At 50.2% G+C, this 21782-nt stretch overlaps 1 protein-coding gene across 1 annotated transcript in view; it reads right to left on the bottom strand.

Annotated features, from left to right (window-relative positions):
* The window catches only part of LOC149464993 (uncharacterized), a 374728-nt gene that overhangs the window by 110314 nt on the left and 242632 nt on the right, over positions 1-21782 (bottom strand). The gene's annotated exons all lie outside the window — the stretch shown is intronic.

The raw sequence follows: 21782 nt of genomic DNA on the forward strand, positions 1-21782 counted from the left end.
GACACATATTCCTCTTTGGGTAATAAAGTGGGGGATATGCGTTTTTCCATATGTTCCTTTTTATATAGTATAAAATGTGAGTTTTTCTGTGATCATTAATATTTCATTATACACAGAGACAGTATTATCAATAAAAAGCTATTTCTTGCTGGGATCTGTAGTCCACGAATATGAGTTTGATATCATCCCATTGATATACAGACGTTCCTGTCTGTGATCCAGTACCCTTGTGTCCACGACAAAATGGAGGGGGTTATTCTTTATTGTCTTGCAAGACATAACCCCCGATTTGTGAATCATTTTATCCTTTGTGCCTACGGGGTTATTATTAACCCGCCGATTATCCTGTGGACATAAACGGAATTGGTTTTGCGGTAATTCCCGGGACGAGACGAGACATCTGCATCCACATCTATCTGTCTCCTAATGCTGTTTGTGTATAACCTAGAAAATGGCCGCTCGCGTATGCATCGCGGACCAAGATGGCGTCAATACACCCAATCGCATATGCGCGCAATATGCTATTTAAACTGCTGACGCTCCCTTTGATAACGCTTTCAGGCGCAAAACGTTAGGGAGGAGCCAGTGTGGTGACGTCACCCCGCACAGGCCACGTGTTAGGCCGGCGGCCAACTCAACCACTGTCACACCAATGTGAGTGTTTTTTTACCTGGATATATCTTTGGAATTTCATTCATAAAAAATACTACACTACTAGCATTTTCTGTTTGGGCGCGGCTTACTGCGAGCCCCTCCCCCCCCCTTAACATGGATTCTTGTCCTGCTCCGCATCTATTATTCATAGTGACCCCCCCCCTGGTGGTTGTACATGATACCTGTTACCTGGAGTGTGACCCCCCTGGTGGTTGTACATGATACCTGTTACCTGGAGTGTGACCCCCCTGGTGGTTGTACATGATACCTGTTACCTGGAGAGTGACCCCCTGGTGTTTGTACATGATACCTGTTACCTGGAGAGTGACCCCCCTGGTGGTTGTACATGATACCTGTTACCTGGAGAGTGACCCCCTGGTGGTTTTACCTGTTACCTGGAGAGTGACCTCCTGGTGGTTGTACATGATACCTGTTACCTGGAGAGTGACCCCCTGGTGGTTGTACATGATACCTGTTACCTGAAGAGTGACCCCCCTGGTGGTTGTACATGACACCTGTTACCTGAAGAGTGACCCCCCTGGTGGTTGTACATGACACCTGTTACCTGAAGAGTGACCCCCCTGGTGGTTGTACATGATACCTGTTACCTGGAGAGTGACCCCCCTGGTGGTTGTACATGATACCTGTTACCTGGAGAGTGACCCCCTGGTGGTTGTACATGATACCTGTTACCTGTAGAGTGACCCCCCTGGTGGTTGTATGTACATGATACCTGTTACCTTCAGAGTGACCCCCCCTTCCTGGTGGTTGTACATGATACCTGTTACCTGGAGAGTGACCCCCTGGTGATTGTACCTGTTACCTGGAGAGGGACCCCCCTGGTGGTTGTACATGATACCTGTTACCTGGAGAGTGACCCCCCTGGGGATTGTACATGATATCTTTTACCTGGAGAGTGACCCCCCTGGTGGTTGTACATGACACCTGTTACCTGAAGAGTGACCCCCCTGGTGGTTGTACATGACACCTGTTACCTGAAGAGTGACCCCCCTGGTGGTTGTACATGTTACCTGGAGAGTGACCCCCCTGGTGGTTGTACATGATACCTGTTACCTGGAGAGTGACCCCCCTGGTGGTTGTACATGATATCTGTTACCTGGAGAGTGAGCCCTCTGGTGGTTGTACATGATACCTGTTACCTGGAGAGTGACCCCCCTGGTGGTTGTACATGATACCTGTTACCTGGAGAGTGACCCCCTGGTGGTTGTACATGACACCTGTTACCTGGAGAGTTACCCCCCTGGTGGTTGTACATGATACCTGTTACCTTGAGAGTGACCCCCCTGGTGGTTGTACATGATACCTGTTACCTGGAGAGTGACCCCCCTGGGGATTGTACATGATATCTTTTACCTGGAGAGTGACCCCCCCTGGTGGTTGTACATGATACCTGTTACCTGAAGAGTGACCCCCCTGGTGGTTGTACCTTATACCTGTTATCCGGAGAGTGACCCCCTGGTGGTTGTACATGATACCTGTTACCTGAAGAGTGACCCCCCTGGTGGTTGTACATGACACCTGTTATCTGAAGAGTGACCCCCCTGGTGGTTGTACATGCTACCTGTTACCTGGAGAGTGACCCCCTGGTGGTTGTACATGATACCTGTTACCTGAAGAGTGACCCCCCTGGTGGTTGTACATGACACCTGTTACCTGAAGAGTGACCCCCCTGGTGGTTGTACATGATACCTGTTACCTGGAGAGTGACCCCCCTGGTGGTTGTACATGATACCTGTTACCTGGAGAGTGACCCCCTGGTGGTTGTATGTACATGATACCTGTTACCTTCAGAGTGACCCCCCCTTCCTGGTGGTTGTACATGATACCTGTTACCTGGAGAGTGACCCCCTGGTGATTGTACCTGTTACCTGGAGAGGGACCCCCCTGGTGGTTGTACATGATACCTGTTACCTGGAGAGTGACCCCCCTGGGGATTGTACATGATATCTTTTACCTGGAGAGTGACCCCCCTGGTGGTTGTACATGACACCTGTTACCTGAAGAGTGACCCCCCTGGTGGTTGTATATGTTACCTGGAGAGTGACCCCCTGGTGGTTGTACATGTTACCTGGAGAGTGACCCCCCTGGTGGTTGTACATGATACCTGTTACCTGGAGAGTGACCCCTTGGGGATTGTACATGACACCTGTTACCTGGAGAGTGACCCCCTGGTGGTTGTACCTGATACCTGGAGAGTGACCCCTGGTGGTTGTACCTGTTACCTGGACAGTGACCCCCCTGGTGGTTGTACATGATACCTGTTACCTGGAGAGTGACCCCCCTGGTGGTTGTACATGATATCTGTTACCTGGAGAGTGAGCCCTCTGGTGGTTGTACATGATACCTGTTACCTGGAGAGTGACCCCCTGGTGGTTGTACATGACACCTGTTACCTGGAGAGTGACCCCCCTGGTGGTTGTACATGATACCTGTTACCTTGAGAGTGACCCCCCTGGTGGTTGTACATGATACCTGTTACCTGGAGAGTGACCCCCCTGGGGATTGTACATGATATCTTTTACCTGGAGAGTGACCCCCCCTGGTGGTTGTACATGATACCTGTTACCTGAAGAGTGACCCCCCTGGTGGTTGTACCTTATACCTGTTATCTGGAGAGTGACCCCCTGGTGGTTGTACATGATACCTGTTACCTGAAGAGTGACCCCCCTGGTGGTTGTACATGACACCTGTTATCTGAAGAGTGACCCCCCTGGTGGTTGTACATGCTACCTGTTACCTGGAGAGTGACCCCCTGGTGGTTGTACATGACACCTGTTACCTTCAGAGTGACCCCCCTGGTGGTTGTACATGTTACCTGGAGAGTGACCCCCTGGTGGTTGTACATGATACCTGTTACCTGGAGAGTGACCCCCTGGTGGTTGTATCTGATACCTGGAGAGTAACCCCCTGGTGGTTATACCTGATACCTGTTACCTGGAGAGTGACCCCCCTGGTGGTTGTACATGATACCTGTTACCTGGAGAGTGACCCCCCCTGGGGATTGTACATGATATCTTTTACCTGGAGAGTGACCCCCCCTGGTGGTTGTACATGATACCTGTTACCTGAAGAGTGACCCCCCTGGTGGTTGTACCTTATACCTGTTATCCGGAGAGTGACCCCCTGGTGGTTGTACATGATACCTGTTACCTGAAGAGTGACCCCCCTGGTGGTTGTACATGACACCTGTTATCTGAAGAGTGACCCCCCTGGTGGTTGTACATGCTACCTGTTACCTGGAGAGTGACCCCCTGGTGGTTGTACATGACACCTGTTACCTTCAGAGTGACCCCCCTAGTGGTTGTACATGTTACCTGGAGAGTGACCCCCTGGTGGTTGTACATGATACCTGTTACCTGGAGAGTGACCCCCTGGGGATTGTACATGATACCTGTTACCTGGAGAGTGATCCCCCTGGTGGTTGTACATGATACCTGTTACCTTCAGAGTGACCCCCCTGGTGGTTGTACATGATACCTGTTACCTAGAGAGTGACCACCAAGCTGAATGGATGAAGGGTGGGACCGGGATGGCAATAGATGGCAGGAGAAGAATAAAAATGGCATCCTGACTTGTCATTGGCTGAGTGGATTTTGTGGGAGGAGATTTCACAAACACTTAGAGGTCTGTGACTAAACTATCATATACATCCCCATGTACAGAGCGCAGGGGTCGGGAGAATGTTATGTACATCCCTGTGTACAGAGCGCAGGGGTCGGGAGAATGTTACGTACATCCCCGTGTACAGAGCGCAGGGGTCAGGAGAATGTTATGTGCATCCCCAAGTACAGAGCGCAGGGTCGGGAAAATGTGATGTACATCCCCTTGTACAGAGCGCAGGGGTCGGGAGAATGTTATGTACATCCTCGTGTACAGAGCGCAGGGTCGGGAGAATGTTATGTACATCCCCGTGTACAGAGCGCAGGGTCGGGAAAATGTTATGTACATCCCCGTGTACAGAGCGCAGGGGTCGAGAGAATGTTATGTACATCCCCATGTACAGAGCGCAGGGGTCGGGAGAATGTTATGTACATCCCCGTGTACAGAGCGCAGGGGTCGGGAGAATGTTATGTACATCCTCGTGTACAGAGCGCAGGGTCGGGAGAATGTTATGTACATCCCCGTGTACAGAGCGCAGGGTCGGGAGAATGTTATGTACATCCCCGTGTACAGAGCGCAGGGTCGGGAAAATGTTCTAGACATCCCCGTGTACAGAGCGCAGGGGTCGAGAGAATGTTATGTACATCCCCATGTAAAGAGCACAGGGGTCAGGAGTTTTTCATATATAGCTTAATATATACATTATACAGTGCAGTATGAGTTTGGGGTCTTTGCTATAGATAAGGGGTCTCAAACCTGTGGGTGGTCCTCCAGCTGTTGCAAAACTACAACTCCCATCATGCCTCTGCCTTTGGAAGTCATGCTTGTATCTGTCAGTCTTGCAATGCCTCATGGGACTTGTAGTTTGGCAACAGCTGGAGGGCCACCAGTTTGACACCCGTGTTGTAGAGGATCGTTCCAGCCTGGAGGGGGCATGCTACCGGATCTACTGCCAGAGGCCTCAGGAGGGCCCGAATGCTGAGACCTGGGTTCTGCCAAGAGCTGACTGAGGGGCCATCTACTGAAGGTCTGGTCTGGTATCATGGAGGAAGGCTGCTAGCTGCTTCTGGGCCTTGTGAGCACAGACACCCCTAAAAGTCCTGAGAGACTGTGTGCTACATAACCCCCCTCTGGTGCTAGAGAGTCAGCTGCGGGTCTAGATAAAGGGGGCCCGCAGCGGGTTATGCAGGCCAGGTGCCTGAGTTGTGGGCGGTGGGAGGTGGCGGAGGGGTGGGTGGTGGCAGGCTCATATAGCTGCACTCCCTTTTAGCTTGTATTCTGGAGCCTGGACTATTATTGTGCATCTGCAGCTGGGTGGGCCCTGCAGGACGGGCGCCGCTGTAATGAGACTCCAGCGGGGAGGCAGCGGTGGAGAGGCTCGGGTGGCCGCTCCTCCTTCTCAGCGTGTACCTCTGGAGCTTGGCGGGCAGTGGCAGGCCGTGGCACGGCGTGCGTGGGCGGCTCGTGGAGGGGCGCCGGAGCGGGGAAGGACCGGCGCCGCGTGGATGGACCGCTCTCCCTTCCATGTAAGGTGAGGGTAGGGGAGACCACTGGCGGCCGCTGTGAGCCTGCTGCTCCCGGGGTTGGCGGGCGGGACCTGACCGGAGAGGAGGATTCTGGGAGGTCACATGACATCACTCTCATCTCTATTAATAAAACACAGACCTGACCGGAGAGGTGAGGAGGATTCTGGGAGTCTAACATGATGTTCCAATACAGAGATTTCCTCTTCTGAAGTCAGGTGGTCATATGACCATCACAGTGCCTCCATGTGACTCCCTAAACCCTGAGAGACACAACATGCAGAAGATTCTAGAAGTCACCAAGAAGATGATGGAGCTGCTGACAGGAGAGGTGAGCGGTGCCGGGAATTCTGGGACATTCTCCAGTAACAGACAAGGGATGTGTCTGGATGGTGACTGTATCATTGTGTGTGTCAGGTTCCTATAAGGTGTCAGGGTGTCACTGTCTATTTCTCCATGGAGGAGTGGGAGTATTTAGAAGGACACAAGGACCTCTACAAGGACGTCATGTTGGACAATCAGCAGACTTCAACTTTTGTGAAGATCATAAGGAAGGACTTTCCCCAGAATGAGATGATATTGAACCTCGCCCTGGAGATCCTCCACCTGCTGACTGGAGAGGTGAGTGTAATGAAGGGGTTAAATCTGATCCCTGGGGAACATCTACTGGTGGGTCAGTGAGCCTTACTAGGAGAACATTAGTGACCCTATTATAGGACTTCTAGAAGGAGCTATAAATCCGACCCCATTGTAGTCCTGTCATTGGATGGAGATGTCCGTCCTTTGCTTTAACAGTGGGAGGGTATTAACCATTAGCCGCCCGGCCAATGGCCGTTTGGCGGCTTCAGATGTGCCTCTTCATTCCCGGTGCACGCCATTTGGCGTGCTCCCGCACATGCGCAGTTTGCGGTAATGCAGAGCGGCGCAGCAGTGCGATCTGTCACTGCCCGTGCACCTCGGACACGGCCGATGACAGATCCGAGTACCGGCTCCCGTTGCTGGTACCATGTGACCTGCTGTGACCAATCACAGTAGGTCACATGACAGTTGTATACAATGGATGGCTTCATTCATGATGCCATCCATTGTATACTAGTGCCTAGCTGTGAATGGTCACAGCTAATCACATGCACATGTCATGTGATTAGCTGTGACCAAATCACAGCTAAGCACAAAAAAAAAAAAAAAAAAAAAAGCTGAATGAATCGATTTCATTCAGGTAAATGCTTGCTTATAGCAAAGCAATTCTTTGCTATAAGCAAATTGTGTAAAAAAAAAAAAATACTGATCACTTCCCCAAAGTAGTACAGTGTTACTATGGTAACATTGTACTACTTTGGTCATAGTAAAATATGAAAAAAAAATCTTTAAAAAAATAAAAAAAAATGTAATAAAAAATTAAATATAATAAAAAAAAAATATATATATATATTTTTTTTTTCATACTGTCACCAGTCAGTGTCCCTGTTAACCGCCATGCCAGTTATATGATGACCATTTTCCGAAAAATTATGACATAAAAATACAACTTCAAAAAACTCGCCATGCCTCTTATGAAGTACGTCGGACTGTCTACTCTGCAAAAAGGGGTCATTTGGGGATATCTGTACTATTCTGACATTCTTGGACCTCAAGAAATTAGATTGGCTGTCAGTACTTCAGGATTGATCAATATTCAGATCTATACCATAGTTTGTGAACTCTATAACTTTCCTACAAACTAAAAAATACATCCTAATTTGGGTTATTTTCACCAAAGACATGCAGCAGAATACATCTCGGCCTAAATTTATGAAGAACGATTATTTATTTGTAAACTTTTATAACAGAAACAAAGAAAAATGTGTTTTTTTTTCAAAATTTTTGGTATTTTTTTGTTAATTTAGCAAAAAATAAAAACCCCAGCGGTGATTAAATACCACCAAAAGAAAGCTCTAGTTGTGTGAAGAAAATGATAAAATTTTAGTTTGGGTACAGTGTTGTATGACCGCGCAATTGTCATTCAAAGTGTGAGAGCGCTGAAACCTGAAAAATGGCCTGGGCAGGAAGGTGTAAAATTGCCCGGTATTGAAATGGTTAAATGGGAGTTGTTAAATAAAACCAGTGTTGTGCTATGTACAGAGTACAGGGTTCAGGGGTGTGCTGCGTACAGAGTACAGGGTTCAGGGGTGTGCTGCGTACAGAGTACAGGGTTCAGGGGTGTGCTGCGTACAGAGTACAGGGTTCAGGGGTGTGCTGCGTACAGAGTGCAGGGTTCAACCTCTCCTGACCTCTGCACCCTCTACCTCACCTGCACACAAGTACTATGAATACATGAAGTGTCCGTACTCTATGATATCCGGTTATAGCACAAGATGGCGGCATTGGTTATAGAAGAGAGCAAAGTCAGCTTTAGTCCAATCAGTGAGATCCATGACTGCCGGCATGCCACGCCCGCTGACCGCCAGATCCATGTGGAACATCTACTGGTGGATCAGTGAGCCTTACTAGGAGAACATTAGTGACCCTATTATAGGACTTCTAGAAGGACCTATAAATCCGACCCCATTGTAGTCCCGTCATTGGATGGAGATGTCTGTCCTTTGCTGAAACGGGAACATTGCGGCCAATCCCTGGAGGACACATCTAGAGCTGACCATAGAGGTGAGGGATGATGGGAGAGTGAGATTTATCTTTGTATCACACAGAACTGTACAGGAGTCATGAAAAAATCTACTGACAATGAGACCAGAAGGAGATCTCATCGTATGACCACAAGAGCCTCGAGAATCCAGAATCCCATCACCATCCACCCACCTCCATCCCTGATCCCTACAAGACAGAAGGTTCTAGAAGTCACCCAGAATATGATGGAGCTGCTGACAGGAGAGGTGAGCGGTGCCGGGAATTCTGGGACATTCTCCAGTAACAGACAAGGGATGTGTCTGGATGGTGACTGTATCATTGTGTGTGTCAGGTTCCTATAAGGCAGGCATGTCCAAAGTCCGGCCCGCGGGCCAATTGCGGCCCGCGTTCCGGACTGAAACGGCCCCACAGGTGAGCTACCCAAATATATAACTTACGGCCCCCGGTAGTGATTCCCTGAAAGCTACTGAGGACTCCAGCGATCTCTTGACATCATCAGCTGGCGCAGGAAGGAGAGCCCAAATCTCGCGACGTCCGAGATCTCGTGAGATTTGGGCTTTCCTTCTCTGTGTGGTGGCTGATGACGTCAATTCCCGCTCGACAGATCCCTGGAGTCCTCAGTGGCGTTCGCAGAATCACTAGTGGAGGGCCGTAAGTTATATATTGGGCAGCTCATCTGTGGGGTCCGGAACGTGGGCCGAGGGATCCCAGGTGGTGCGCAGGGAATTACTACTGTGGCTACCATTTACCGTATTTTTCGCTCCATAAGATGCACTTTTTTCCCCCAAAAAAAGGGGGGATAATGTCAGTGCGTCTTATGGAGCGAATATAAAGCGCCTGGTCCGGTATTTCTGCCGCCACCATGTCAGAATACCGGGCCGGCCGCTCAGCTGTTGTCTCCTGCAGGGCCTTACCTGTTCCTCGCTCCAGCGCTGCACAGTCTTCCCGCGCTGGCTTCTGTGACAGCCGGGTGCCCACTGCGCATGCGCTTCGCTTTGTGAATGGTCATTGCAGTCTCTGGTCATCTGTACTGTGTCCGCAGTCTCTGGTCATCTCCTGTACTGTGTCCGCAGTCTCTGGTCATCTCCTGTACTGTGTCCGCAGTCTCTGGTCATCTCCTGTACTGTGTCCGCAGTCTCTGGTCATCTCCTGTACTGTGTCCGCAGTCTCTGGTCATCTCCTGTAGTATGTCCGCAGTCTCTGGTCATCTCCTGTACTATGTCCGCAGTCTCTGGTCATCTCCTGTACTGTGTCCGCAGTCTCTGGTCATCTCCTGTACTGTGTCCGCAGTCTCTGGTCATCTCCTGTACTGTGTCCGCAGTCTCTGGTCATCTCCTGTAGTATGTCCGCAGTCTCTGGTCATCTCCTGTAGTATGTCCACAGTCTCTGGTCATCTCCTGTACTGTGTCCTCAGTCTCTGGTCATCTCCTGTACTGTGTCCGCAGTCTCTGGTCATCTCCTGTACTGTGTCCGCAGTCTCCGGCCATATCCTGTACTATGTCCGCAGTCTCTGGCCATCTCCTTTACTGTCCGCAGTCTCTGGCCATCTCCTGTACTATGTCCGCAGTCTCTGGCCATCTCCTGTACTATGTCCGCAGTCTCTGGCCATCTCCTGTACTATATCCGCAGTCTCTGGTCATCTCCTGTACTATGTCCGCAGTCTCTGGTCATCTCCTGTACTGTGTCCGCAGTCTCTGGTCATCTCCTGTACTGTGTCCGCAGTCTCTGGTCATCTCCTGTACTATGTCTGCAGTCCATTGGTTCAGAATTTTTTTTTTCCTGTTTTTCGCCTCTAAAACCTAGGTGCATCTTATGGTCAGGTGCGTCTTATGGAGCGAAAAATACGGTATCAATTTGGGCTATAATGGATTGGTGCTCAGGATCGCTTGACGTCATCAGACAGTGCAAGGAGAAACAAAGCCCAAATCTCGCGACCTCCGAGATCTCGCGAGATTTGGGCTTTCCTTCTCCCTGTGCTGGCAGAGTGATTTAACACCTGTTTAGATTTGTCATCCAAGTCACAAAATGAAAAGTATGTCGTTTTCAATAAACTTTTGCATAAAATAGTTCATTTGCATTTAATTTTAATGGTTCATCAGAATGTCGGGCAAAATGGTCGGCCCTCGCACATGTTCACTTCATCAAATCTGGCACTCTTCCAAAAAAGTTTGGACACCCCTGCTATAAGGTGTCAGGGTGTCACTGTCTATTTCTCCATGGAGGAGTGGGAGTATTTAGAAGGACACAAGGACCTCTACAAGGATGTCATGATGGACAATCAGCCGCCCCTCACATCACCGGGTAAGAGGAGACTTTAATGTGCCCCTTCTCTCTGAAGACCCCTATTGCCCTATTGGACATGATACTGGGAAGGGGGGGGTCTGGTTTGTTCCAGGACGGTAACATTGGCCCCCCCCCCCAGAGCCCCGGGAGAATCTTTCATATTGGAGACATTTGGAATTGTCTTTAAGGGTTTTACTTGAGGTGTTTACCCCCCCCCCTCCCCTCCCGGTTATATGCCCCCCAGGGCTGTTTTTGCAGACTGGGCCCTTTCCATGCAATTGGATGAGCACATCCTAGATTTCTAACAGAGGATAATATCTTCCCTTCACATGTCCCTGAGGAAGCGGGTGACTGGGAAACATGTAGGGCGGTTGTAGTGACGGTGGAATCCCCCCCTCCCCATCTCCCTCCTCCTCCGCACTTCCATCCCCCCATTGGAACAACAACCTAAAATGGGGGTGTCAAACTGGCGGCCCTCCAGCTGTTGCGAAACTACAAGTCCCATCATGCCTCTGTCTTTGGGAGTCATGCTTGTAACTGTCAGCCTTGCAATGCCTCATGGGACTTGTAGTTTGGGAACAGCTGGAGGGCCACCAGTGACACCCATGACCTAGAAAACCATTAGAAGGACTTCTTATTGTATATGGGGACGTTCCTCAATCGGGGAGTCTGTGCAGCCATGCTCTGGGGTACTTTGATTGTAACCACTTGCCCTCCACAAGATTTTAGTCCCTTCATGGCCAGGGCATTTTTTTTGTTATTCCACATTGCGCTACTTTAACTGGCAATTGCTCTGTCATGCAACGCTGTACCTGTGACGGACCGCCTGGCACCCATCTTGAGCGCCTCCATCGGAGAACTGCTTCCTCGCCGCTGGGACACAGGAACAAGGTATCAGAGGTGGGCGGGGCCAAGGATAAGGGGGCCCCACCTGTCCTCCTGTATGGGGCCCAGGCCAGCAGGGGGGGTGAATTTTATGTGGGCAGGGAGGGTGATCAACACGGCGGGGGGGGGGGTAATGGGTAATTACTAGAACTGATCCCCTGTATGGCTTTCCTCTGCAGCAGCGGAAGGCTACTTCTTCTTCCCTCCCTCCCGCTGGCTTTCAGCTGCTGCAGAGAGAACCATACAGGGGATCGGTAATTGCCCCCCCTCCCCGCCACACCCATAACCCTCCCTGTGAATCACATGCTTCCCCCTGTGTGCCCCGCAGTGCTGCCGGCTCCCCTCCTCTCCTTCCCAACAGCAGCTGCAATCACATAATAGGATCCTTCAGGATGGAGAGTGGGGGAAGGGTCCCATATATATGTCACATTGACCAGCCCCTTCCTTTCCTGAATGAACACAATAAGTGATCGGTACTGATCGCTCACTGTGTTCATTTATAACTGAAGCATAGCAAAATGGGGGGGGGGGCTGTCAAGTTGGCTGTATGGGGCCCCGTTGTCTCTAACAGCAGGCCTGTAGCTGGGCATTGCACTCAAGGACTAGGTGACAACAGCTTGGGTGCAATCTGGAACTTCTTTGTTGAACAGAGATAAAGGTTTTTCTACACTTCGGAAATAGGGGCAGTCCCCACATGACCAATAATAACAAATATTACACGTTGGGATAAACATCTCATACTGATCAGACAACGAGTTGAAGCTGACACCAGACTAATCCCATCATGTAAGAACCTCCAGGAGGACCAGCCAACAGACAGAAACAATAGGTGACTCCATTAACAATTGGGCAAAGACAGTAAATGGGGAAAAAAAAGAAGACATTTATCTACTTTCTGTTATAAAACATATCGAATAAAATGTAATGTCTATGGTAAATAAAAAATCCTGATATGTGCATATTGATTGATTTGTGTGAAAGTTTCAGCGTCTACACACTATGGGGTATATACTGGATTTTATGCAGCTACAGACGCTGTACTGGTAATGGTGCTGATCAGCGACTTATAGTGGGCCTGTAATAGTGCGGCGGGCAATCTGGCGCTAACAGACACTGGCTGGAAGGGGCACTAACTGAAAATGAAATCGCTAGTGACACCAATACAGTGATCAGTGATAATACTGTACACTGACACCGTACTAATGACACCGGCTGGGAGGGGCCCTGACACTGTACTAGTGACACCGGCTGGGAGGGGCCCTGACACCGTACTAATGACACTGGCTGGGAGGGGCCCTGACACCGTACTAATGACACCGGCTGGGAGTGGCACTGACATCTGGTGGCAACTACAGGCAAAGCGACGTACCTGTATGCTGCTCTGGCTGTACTAACATAGTAGTACATTGTTACTATGGTAACATTGTAGAACTCTGATAAAAGTATTTAAAAAAAAAATTAAAAAAAGTTAAAAAAAACATTTTGACAATTTTTTTGAGTTCTTTTTTTTTTATTAGCCACTTACCAACTGCTTACCCGTGTTTTGTGGGCGAGCAGCAGCTCTTGGCAAAGCGACGTAATTTTGCGTCGCTTCCTATTTTGGGGTGTGAACGCACCTGCTCCCTCCCCGCACCCGTCAGTCCAGGGAAAGAAGAGATAAAACGGTGCCGATTAAAAGCACCACTACATTGTACACGCATGTGTCAGATTTAACCCTTTGATCGCCCCGTCACCCAGCCAGTGCCATTAGTACGGTGTCCGTATATAGAATGTTTCACTGATCACTGTATTCCTGCCACTAGTGACATCAGACAGCGTTGGGGTCAGTAAGCGCCCCCCAGCCAGGGTCAGCTAGCGTCAGATTGTCCGCACATGATCGCACTCGCGCTATAGGTCGCTGATCACCGCCATTACTAGTATAGTGTTTGTATGGATCAAGATATTGATCACAAACAGAACTATACTAGTGCTTCCTTTGTATAGTGTCCCCTTAGTATAGTGCCCCCTTAGTATAGTGCCCCCTTAGTATAGTGTCCCCTTTGTATAGTGCCTCCTTTGTAGAGTGCCCCCTTAGTATAGTGCCCCCTTAGTATAGTGTCCCCTTTGTATAGTGTTCCCTTAGTATAGTGCCTCCTTTGTAGAGTGCCCCCTTAGTATAGTGCCCCCTTAGTATAGTGTCCCCTTTGTATAGTGCCTCCTTAGTATAGTGCCTCCTTTGTATAGTGTCCCCTTAGTATAGTGTCCCCTTTGTATAGTGCCTCCTTTGTATAGTGTTCCCTTAGTATAGTGCCTCCTTTGTAGAGTGCCCCCTTAGTATAGTGTCCCCTTTGTATAGTGCCTCCTTTGTATAGTGTTCCCTTAGTATAGTGCCTCCTTTGTATAGTGTTCCCTTAGTATAGTGCCTCCTTTGTAGAGTGCCCCCTTAGTATAGTGTCCCCTTTGTATAGTGCCTCCTTTGTATAGTGCCCCCTTAGTATAGTGTCCCCTTAGTATAGTGTCCCCTTAGTATAGTGCCCCCTTTGTATAGTGCCTTCGTTGTATAGTGTCCCCTTAGTATAATGTCCCCTTAGTATAGTGTCCCCTTAGTATAGTGCCCCCTTTGTATAGTGCCTTCGTTGTATAGTGTCCCCTTAGTATAATGTCCCCTTAGTATAATGTCCCCTTAGTATAGTGTCCCCTTAGTATAGTGTCCCCTTAGTATAGTGTCCCCTTTGTATAGTGCCTCCTCTGTATAGTGTCTCCTCTGTATAGTGCCTCCTCTGTATAGTGTCTCCTCTGTATAGTGTCCCCTTTGTATAGTGTCCCCTTTGAATAGTGTCCCCTTTGAATAGTGTCCCCTTAGTATAGTGCCTCCTTAGTATACTGTCCCCTTAGAACAGTGTCCCCTTAGTACAGTGCCCCCTTTGTACAGTGCCCCCTTAGTATAGTGCCCCCTTAGTATAGTGCCCCCTTAGTATAGTGCCTCCTTTGTATAGTGCCCCCAAAAACGCAGAGTTAGCAGGGTGGGCCCCGTTCTCTGCCAGCACTATTGTTTAGCCCCTCCCCTGTTTTTCACGGTAGATTTGTACCAATGGATTGTGGGCCAAGGCAATTTATATACAACAATACATGGCCGCCCACCCAAATTCAGCTCTTACCAGACAATTCACATGGAATCCTATCACGGCTTCTGATTGTAAAACTCTTTTGGGCCGAACCCTCATGTCAGGGATCCCCGCGGCGCTGGTCCCGGCGCCGCCCCGTGCAGGGACGTGGGCACTAGGTCCTGGCCGGCCGCGGCGTCCGGGTTCACGCATGCGCAGTAGGAGCCGCGGGCGCGCGCCTGGCACCAATGACAGCGCAGGGCGCGATATTTAAACGGCCCTGAGCTGTCATTCGGTGCCTTCTGGTCTTTCCTGCATTCCTGATCCTGTGAACCTGTGTGTTGTAAGTTGTTGACCCGGATTGTACCTGACCACGCTGTATTCTCCTGCTCTGACCCTTGGCTTGCCTGACCTCTCTCCTGGATGCCCCTTATTAGATCTGACCTTCTGTTGCTGACCTGGCGAGTGACCCGACTATTCTCTGCCCGCTGCTTTGTACCGCACCGTCCCCCCGGCTACCGACCCGGCTTGTCTGACCTCGCACCTGCTCAGCCATCCATCCATCCCATCGAGATCACCCGACCTCCTCATATCAGGCTCTCCCCCGTGGGAGCCCCTGGCGATTACCCCTACCACTGACAGGTATACTCAGTAGCCACGACCTGGTCTCAGGGTACTCCAAGTCCATCCCCACCATCAGGGGCCCTGGTGAACAAGTACTCTGGGGCTTAGATTCTGTGCTCTGGGGACGCCTGATCAGTGGGGTGCTAGTGTTACCTCCTCCAGGCGGTCCCTTACAGTACCAGAAGGCCATGACTGAGCCTAGAGGAGGGCCCTCCCCATTGGAATACATTTGCAGGCACTTGTCGGCCCTGACACAAGCCGTGGCGGCCTTACAGGACAAGTGCATGCATCTGGAGAACCATTTCCAGACCCTCCCTGTATCTGACCCTACCCCACAGGCCCCTGTATCTGCACCCCCTACTGGAGAGGCTCCTGGACCAGCCATGGGGGCTTCTGCGCCGCCCCCTATGGCGGAACCTCGAGTACCCTTACCGGAACGGTTTCGCGGAGACCGCACTTGCTTCCGGTCTTTTCGCAATTCGTGCCTCCTGTTTTTTGTCTTACAACCCCGCACCTTCGTGACCGAGTCGGTGAAAGTGGAATTCATAATCTCCTTATTACAGGACGAACTCCAGGACTGGGCCCATCGGTTAAGGGAAAACCATGACCCTCACCTTGAGACAGTGAATTACTTTTTTGAGGCTTTGGCCATCCTATACGATGACCCACAGCGGGCAGCCTCCGCCGAAGCGACGTTATACGCGCTTAGACAGGGCCGCCGGGCGGCGGAGGAGTATGCCTCAGAATTTAGGCGTTGGATGGGACACACACGCTGGAACGAGGTCGCTCTGCGGCACCAGTTCCGTATGGGTCTTTCAGAATCCCTAAAAGATGAGCTGGCCCGAGTAGGGGTACCAGAGTCTCTAGAAGACCTTATTGCACTGATGATTCAAATTGACCGGAGACTGCGGGAACACAGATTTGAGAGGTCCGGTCAGGGCCGCGGAAATACATGGGCTCCAATCCAAGACCCCGGTCAACTAACCAGACTGAATACCCAGAGCCCACCGCCCGGAGACGCTCAGGAACCGATGCAGCTGGGTCTGGCTCGGCCTAAATTATCGCCCGAGGAACGCCAGCGGAGAAGATCCCAGAACCTCTGCCTTTACTGCGGTGAAGCCGGTCATATGGTGCGATCCTGCCCTCTGAAAATGAGTAAGTCAACCTCCTTTTCTTCCCTATCTATTGGCACTATCAGCCCTTCCCAGTACTTAGTTGTGCCCCTCTCCTTTCAGCTTCCAGAAAGGACCGTGGAGGTGACAGCCATAGTTGACTCGGGGGCATGCAGTTGTTTTCTGGACTTAGACTTCGCTTACCAGCAGGAGATTCCCCTTCAGCCCAGAAAGAGGGGTCTTAACATATTTTTGGCAGACGGCTCCCAGATTAAATCAGGAGTGGTTAATCAGGAGACCCCCCTCATCGCCACCACAATCGCCAATCAGCATCAGGAGTTCCTCCGCCTAGATGCCATTGCGTCACCCCTTTTCCCAGTCATTCTGGGGCTCCCTTGGTTGCGGGCCCATAACCCCCAGATTGACTGGGAGACCGGGTCTATCCTGTTCCCTTCTCCATACTGTCAGGAACACTGTCGCACTTCTGGCCCAGCAACTCCCCATGTCCTCCTGTGCTCCGAAGGGGACTCTAACCTAAAACAGGTTATTCCCACAGTTTATCATGACTTCTTGGACGTTTTCAGTAAGCGAGGGACAGATACCCTGCCCCCCCGCCGCCCCTATGACTGTCTCATCGACCTGTTGCCGGGCGCCGAGATTCCTTTTGGGCGGATTTTTCCCCTATCTGAGCGTGAATTGGGGGTCCTTAAAGAATATATTGAGGACAGTCTCCAAAAGGGGTTCATCCGTCCCTCCATTTTCACCAGCAGGGGCGGGAATCTTCTTTGTGGATAAAAAAGACAAATCTCTGAGACCTTGCATCGATTATCGTGAATTGAACAAAATCACGATTAAAAATCGTTACCCTTTGCCCCTGGTCCCAGAACTATTTCAGAGCCTGAAGTCTGCGGCCATATTTACCAAATTAGACCTAAAGGGGGGCCTACAACCTGGTTCGCATAAGGGAGGGGGACGAGTGGAAGACGGCGTTCCGTACCCGGTTTGGGCACTTTGAATATCTGGTCATGCCATTCGGGCTGTGTAATGCCCCAGCCACATTCCAGCATTTCGTAAACGATATCTTCAGAGATTACCTCGACATCTTTGTAATCGTTTACTTAGATGACATACTGATCTTTTCACCCTCACTTAAGGATCACAGGATACATGTGGCAAAAGTGCTAGGGCGGTTGCGCCAGCACGGGTTATATGCCAAAGTTGACAAGTGCAGCTTTGAGCAGTCTAGTATTACGTTTTTGGGTCTGATTATCTCCACCACGGGGGTTGCGATGGACCCTCAGAAGGTCTCTGCCATTTTGGATTGGCCTGTGCCCACAGATAAAAAGGGCATCCAGCGTTTTATTGGGTTCGCAAACTTTTACCGAAAATTCATTAGGAACTTCTCGGGTCTGGTCTCCCCCATAACTCAGCTAACCAAACTTGGAACCCGTTTCAGTTGCACACCGGAGGCCCAGAGAGCCTTTGAGGCCCTGAAAAAACTATTTACCGCGGCACCCATTCTGGGCCATCCGGACGCTTCCCTGCCATACATTCTGGAAGTAGATGTGTCAGAGAATGCAGTAGGCTCTATCCTGTCCCAGCGAAAAGGCACCAAAGAACTCCTACATCCCGTAGCGTTCTTCTCAAGGAAGCTTACTCCAGCCGAGAAGAACTACGATATTGGCGATCGAGAATTGTTGGCCATCAAAACGGCATTAGAAGAGTGGAGGTACTTGCTGGAAGGAGCCACACACCCAATCTTGATTTTCACCGATCATAAAAACCTTGAGTACCTGAGAACTGCCAAACGGTTACGCCCGCGGCAGGCAAGATGGGCACTGTTTTTCTCCAGGTTCGCATTTCATATTACGTACAGACCTGGTTCCAAGAATACGAAACCCGAGGCGCTGTCACGCATGTTCGAGGACCCCAAAGAAGAATCAGTACCTGATACCATTCTGTCCGCAGGAAACTTCTTGGCCCTCCAGACTGACCTTCGGTCAAAACTAATGGACGCATCCACGGCTATGTCCGCCCCATCTGGGGTGTCCCTCCAGAACAAGGGGGGACTCCTATGGAAGAAGGGGTTGATCGTGGTTCCTGAAGAGGTCCGAACCCTAGTCTTGGGACATTGCCATGACCATCCGATGGCAGGACACTTTGGCCCAGCAAAGACCCTGGGGCTTCTCCAACGTTCATTCTGGTGGCCGAACATGGCTAAGGACTGCAAACTTTACGTGAGATCCTGCGCCATCTGTCAGAGGAGCAAACCATCAAGGAACAAGGCTCGGGGACTGCTGCGGCCACTGCCGATACCCGAACGACCATGGCAAAGGATCGCAATGGACTTTATAGTCGAGCTCCCTCCATCCCAAGGCCACACCGCTATCCTCGTGGTCATCGATCGACTGTCTAAGATGGCCCACTTCTTACCATTGAAGAATACTCCGTCGGATCCGAGACTGCACGAATTTTCATTCAGGAAGTTGTAAGACTACATGGAGTCCCAGAAGACATTGTATCAGATCGAGAGGTCCAATTCACATCTAAATTTTGGAGGGCTCTATGCAAGGCACTGGATATCAAATTATCTCTCTCCTCCACATTCCACCCGCAGACCAATGGACAGACAGAGAGGACTAACCAGACCCTGGAGCAATACCTGCGTTGCTACACATCCTTCCTACAGGATAATTGGCTACCACTTTTACCCCTGGAAGAATTTGCCTACAACAACGCAAACCATGCAGCAACGGGGCAATCCCCGTTTTTTTCAAACTACGGTTTTCACCCTGTCTTTCTCCTTGATCTGGTCCCTGAATGTCCAGTTCCGGCAACACAAGACGCACTTGCTTTTTTCTCCTCCAACAACAAATTACTGCAGGAGGCCATGGCTCGGGCCCAGGAGGATAACAAGAAGGCGTTTGATAAGAAACGAAGGGGGGACCTGGTGCTGCAGCCTGGGGATAAGGTTTGGTTGGCAACGACAATTTGAAAATGTTATGTCCGTCAAAGAAATTAGGACCAAAGTTTGTAGGGCCTCTTTGTGTGAAGCGAATGATCAACGAGGTGGCATATGAGCTCATCCTCCCTGAAATGTTCAAGATTCATCCAGTATTCCACGTGTCCTTGTTAAAACCAGTGGTCCCAGATTCCTTTCCAGATCGAGAGTCCAGACCTCCGGAGGCCATAACTGTTGAAGAACAAGAAGAGTATGAGGTGGAAGCAATCCTGAAGTGCCGAAGGAGGGGGGGTCAGACCCAGTTCCTAATTAAATGGAAGGGTTATGGTCCGGAGGACAATTCCTGGGAACCTGCCCAAAATGTCCATGCACCTAGACTTGTCCGGGGGTTTCTTCGTGATCACCCGTGGTGGAGAGATCGGGTGGGCATCCGGAGGTTGCCCATAGGGGGGGGGGGCAATGTCAGGGATCCCCGCGGCGCTGGTCCCAGCGCAGTGCGCCGCCCCAAGCAGGGACGCGGGCACTAGGTCCTGGCCAGCCGCGGCGTCCAGGTTTGCGCATGCGCAGTAGTAGCCGCAGGCGTGCGCCTGGCACCAATGACAGCGCAGGGAGCGATATTTAAACGGCCCTGAGCTGTCATTCGGTACCTTCTGGTCTTTCCTGCATTCCTGATCCTGTGAACCTGTGTATTGTAAGTTGTTGACCCGGATTGTACCTGACCACGCTGTATTCTCCTGCTCTGACCCTTGGCTTGCCTGACCTCTCTCCTGGATTCCCCTTATTAGATCTGACCTTCTGTTGCTGACCTGGCGAGTGACCCAACTATTCTCTGCCCGCTGCTTTTTACCGCACCGTCCCCCCGGCTACCGACCCGGCTTGTCTGACCTCGCACCTGCTCAGCCATCCATCCATCCCATCGGGATCACCCGACCTCCTCATATCAGGCTCTCCCCCGTGGGAGCCCCTGGCGATTACCCCTACCACTGACAGGTATATTCAGTAGCCACGACCTGGTCTTAGGGTACTCCAAGTCCATCCCCACCATCAGGGGCCCTGGTGAACAAGTACTCTGGGGCTTAGATTCCGTGCTCTGGGGACGCCTGATCAGTGGGGTGCTAGTGGAACCACCAGGCAGTCCCTTACACCTCAACATGGGCATTACAGAAAAGAATGAATTGCGGTCATATTGGTCCACAGACCCGAATCATGGTATGTCCGTGTTCTCTGCTGTTACATATATGTCCAACATGGACCAGCAATGTAGTGGAATGTTGCTGGACTTTGAGTGGTTATACCGGGGGGATTGGCTGCAGCTACAGACGTCATCCTCGGATCGTTTCTTTCAGCTGGAGGTCGGCTTTCATGTAAAAGCAATCCTAGTGGCCAATTAGCTGCTGAATTGTTTTTACGAGCAGCAGGAAGGGACTTGGTCTTCAAGAGTGGGTGATGTGTGGCAGAAGCTTCTAATGTTGGCCCTGAAATGCCAGGATAGTAGAATCCCCCCCTCTCCCCTCCAAATGGCCCCTTTTTGGAAAGTATACACCCCAAGGAATTTGCTAAGAGACATGGGGAGTGTTTTGCAGATCTCATTTGTTGCCACAGTTTTTGGAGAATGAAGAAAGAAAACAAAAAATGTATTTTTTTTTTCTTTTTCAAAGCCCTGTGACAAAAATGGTATCTGTAAAACATTCCCCATGCCTCTTAGCAAATTCCTTGGGGTGTCTACTTTCCAAAAAGTGGCCATGGGGGGGGGGTCTTTGTACTATCCTGGCATTTTAGAGCCTCCAAAACTGATATGAAGAAATATGACCTTTGAAAGCCTGGAGGGGGTCGTTGGATTTTGGGCCCCTGTATGTAGCTAGGCTGCCAAAAAGTCTCTCACATGTGGTACCCCCATACTTGGAAGAAGTAGGAGAATGTGTTTTGGGGTGTTATTCCACATATACCCATGGCATGCATGAGCAATATATCATTAAAGTAACAACTTTGTGTAAGAGAAAAAATTTGTCATATTCCTAAATTTGTGGCAAAAAATAAAATGTTCCATGGACTCAACATGCCTCTCTGCAAAAAGGAGTAATTTGGGGGGGGTTGTACTGCCCTGGCATTTTAGCACCTCAAAAAATGTGATAGAAGGTAAAAGCGACATAAATTCCATTATATACACCATAGCTTGTAGATGCTATAACTTTCCCACAAACCAAATAATATTTCACAAAAGTGAAAAATATTGCTTCTTTTCAGAATTTTCAGTCTTTTTTCTGTTTATAGTGCAAAAAATAAAAAACGCAGAGATGATCAAATACTACCAAAAGAAAGCTCTATTTGTGTGAAAAAAAAAGATGTAAACTTTGTTTGGGTGCAGCATTGCACGACCGCGCAATTACCAGTTGAAACAGCGCAGTGCCGA

This window comes from Staurois parvus, unplaced genomic scaffold (genome assembly GCF_062004578.1).
Source record: "Staurois parvus isolate SC_StPar_1 unplaced genomic scaffold, SC_StPar_1.0 ptg000144l, whole genome shotgun sequence".
NCBI lineage: Eukaryota > Metazoa > Chordata > Amphibia > Anura > Ranidae > Staurois > Staurois parvus.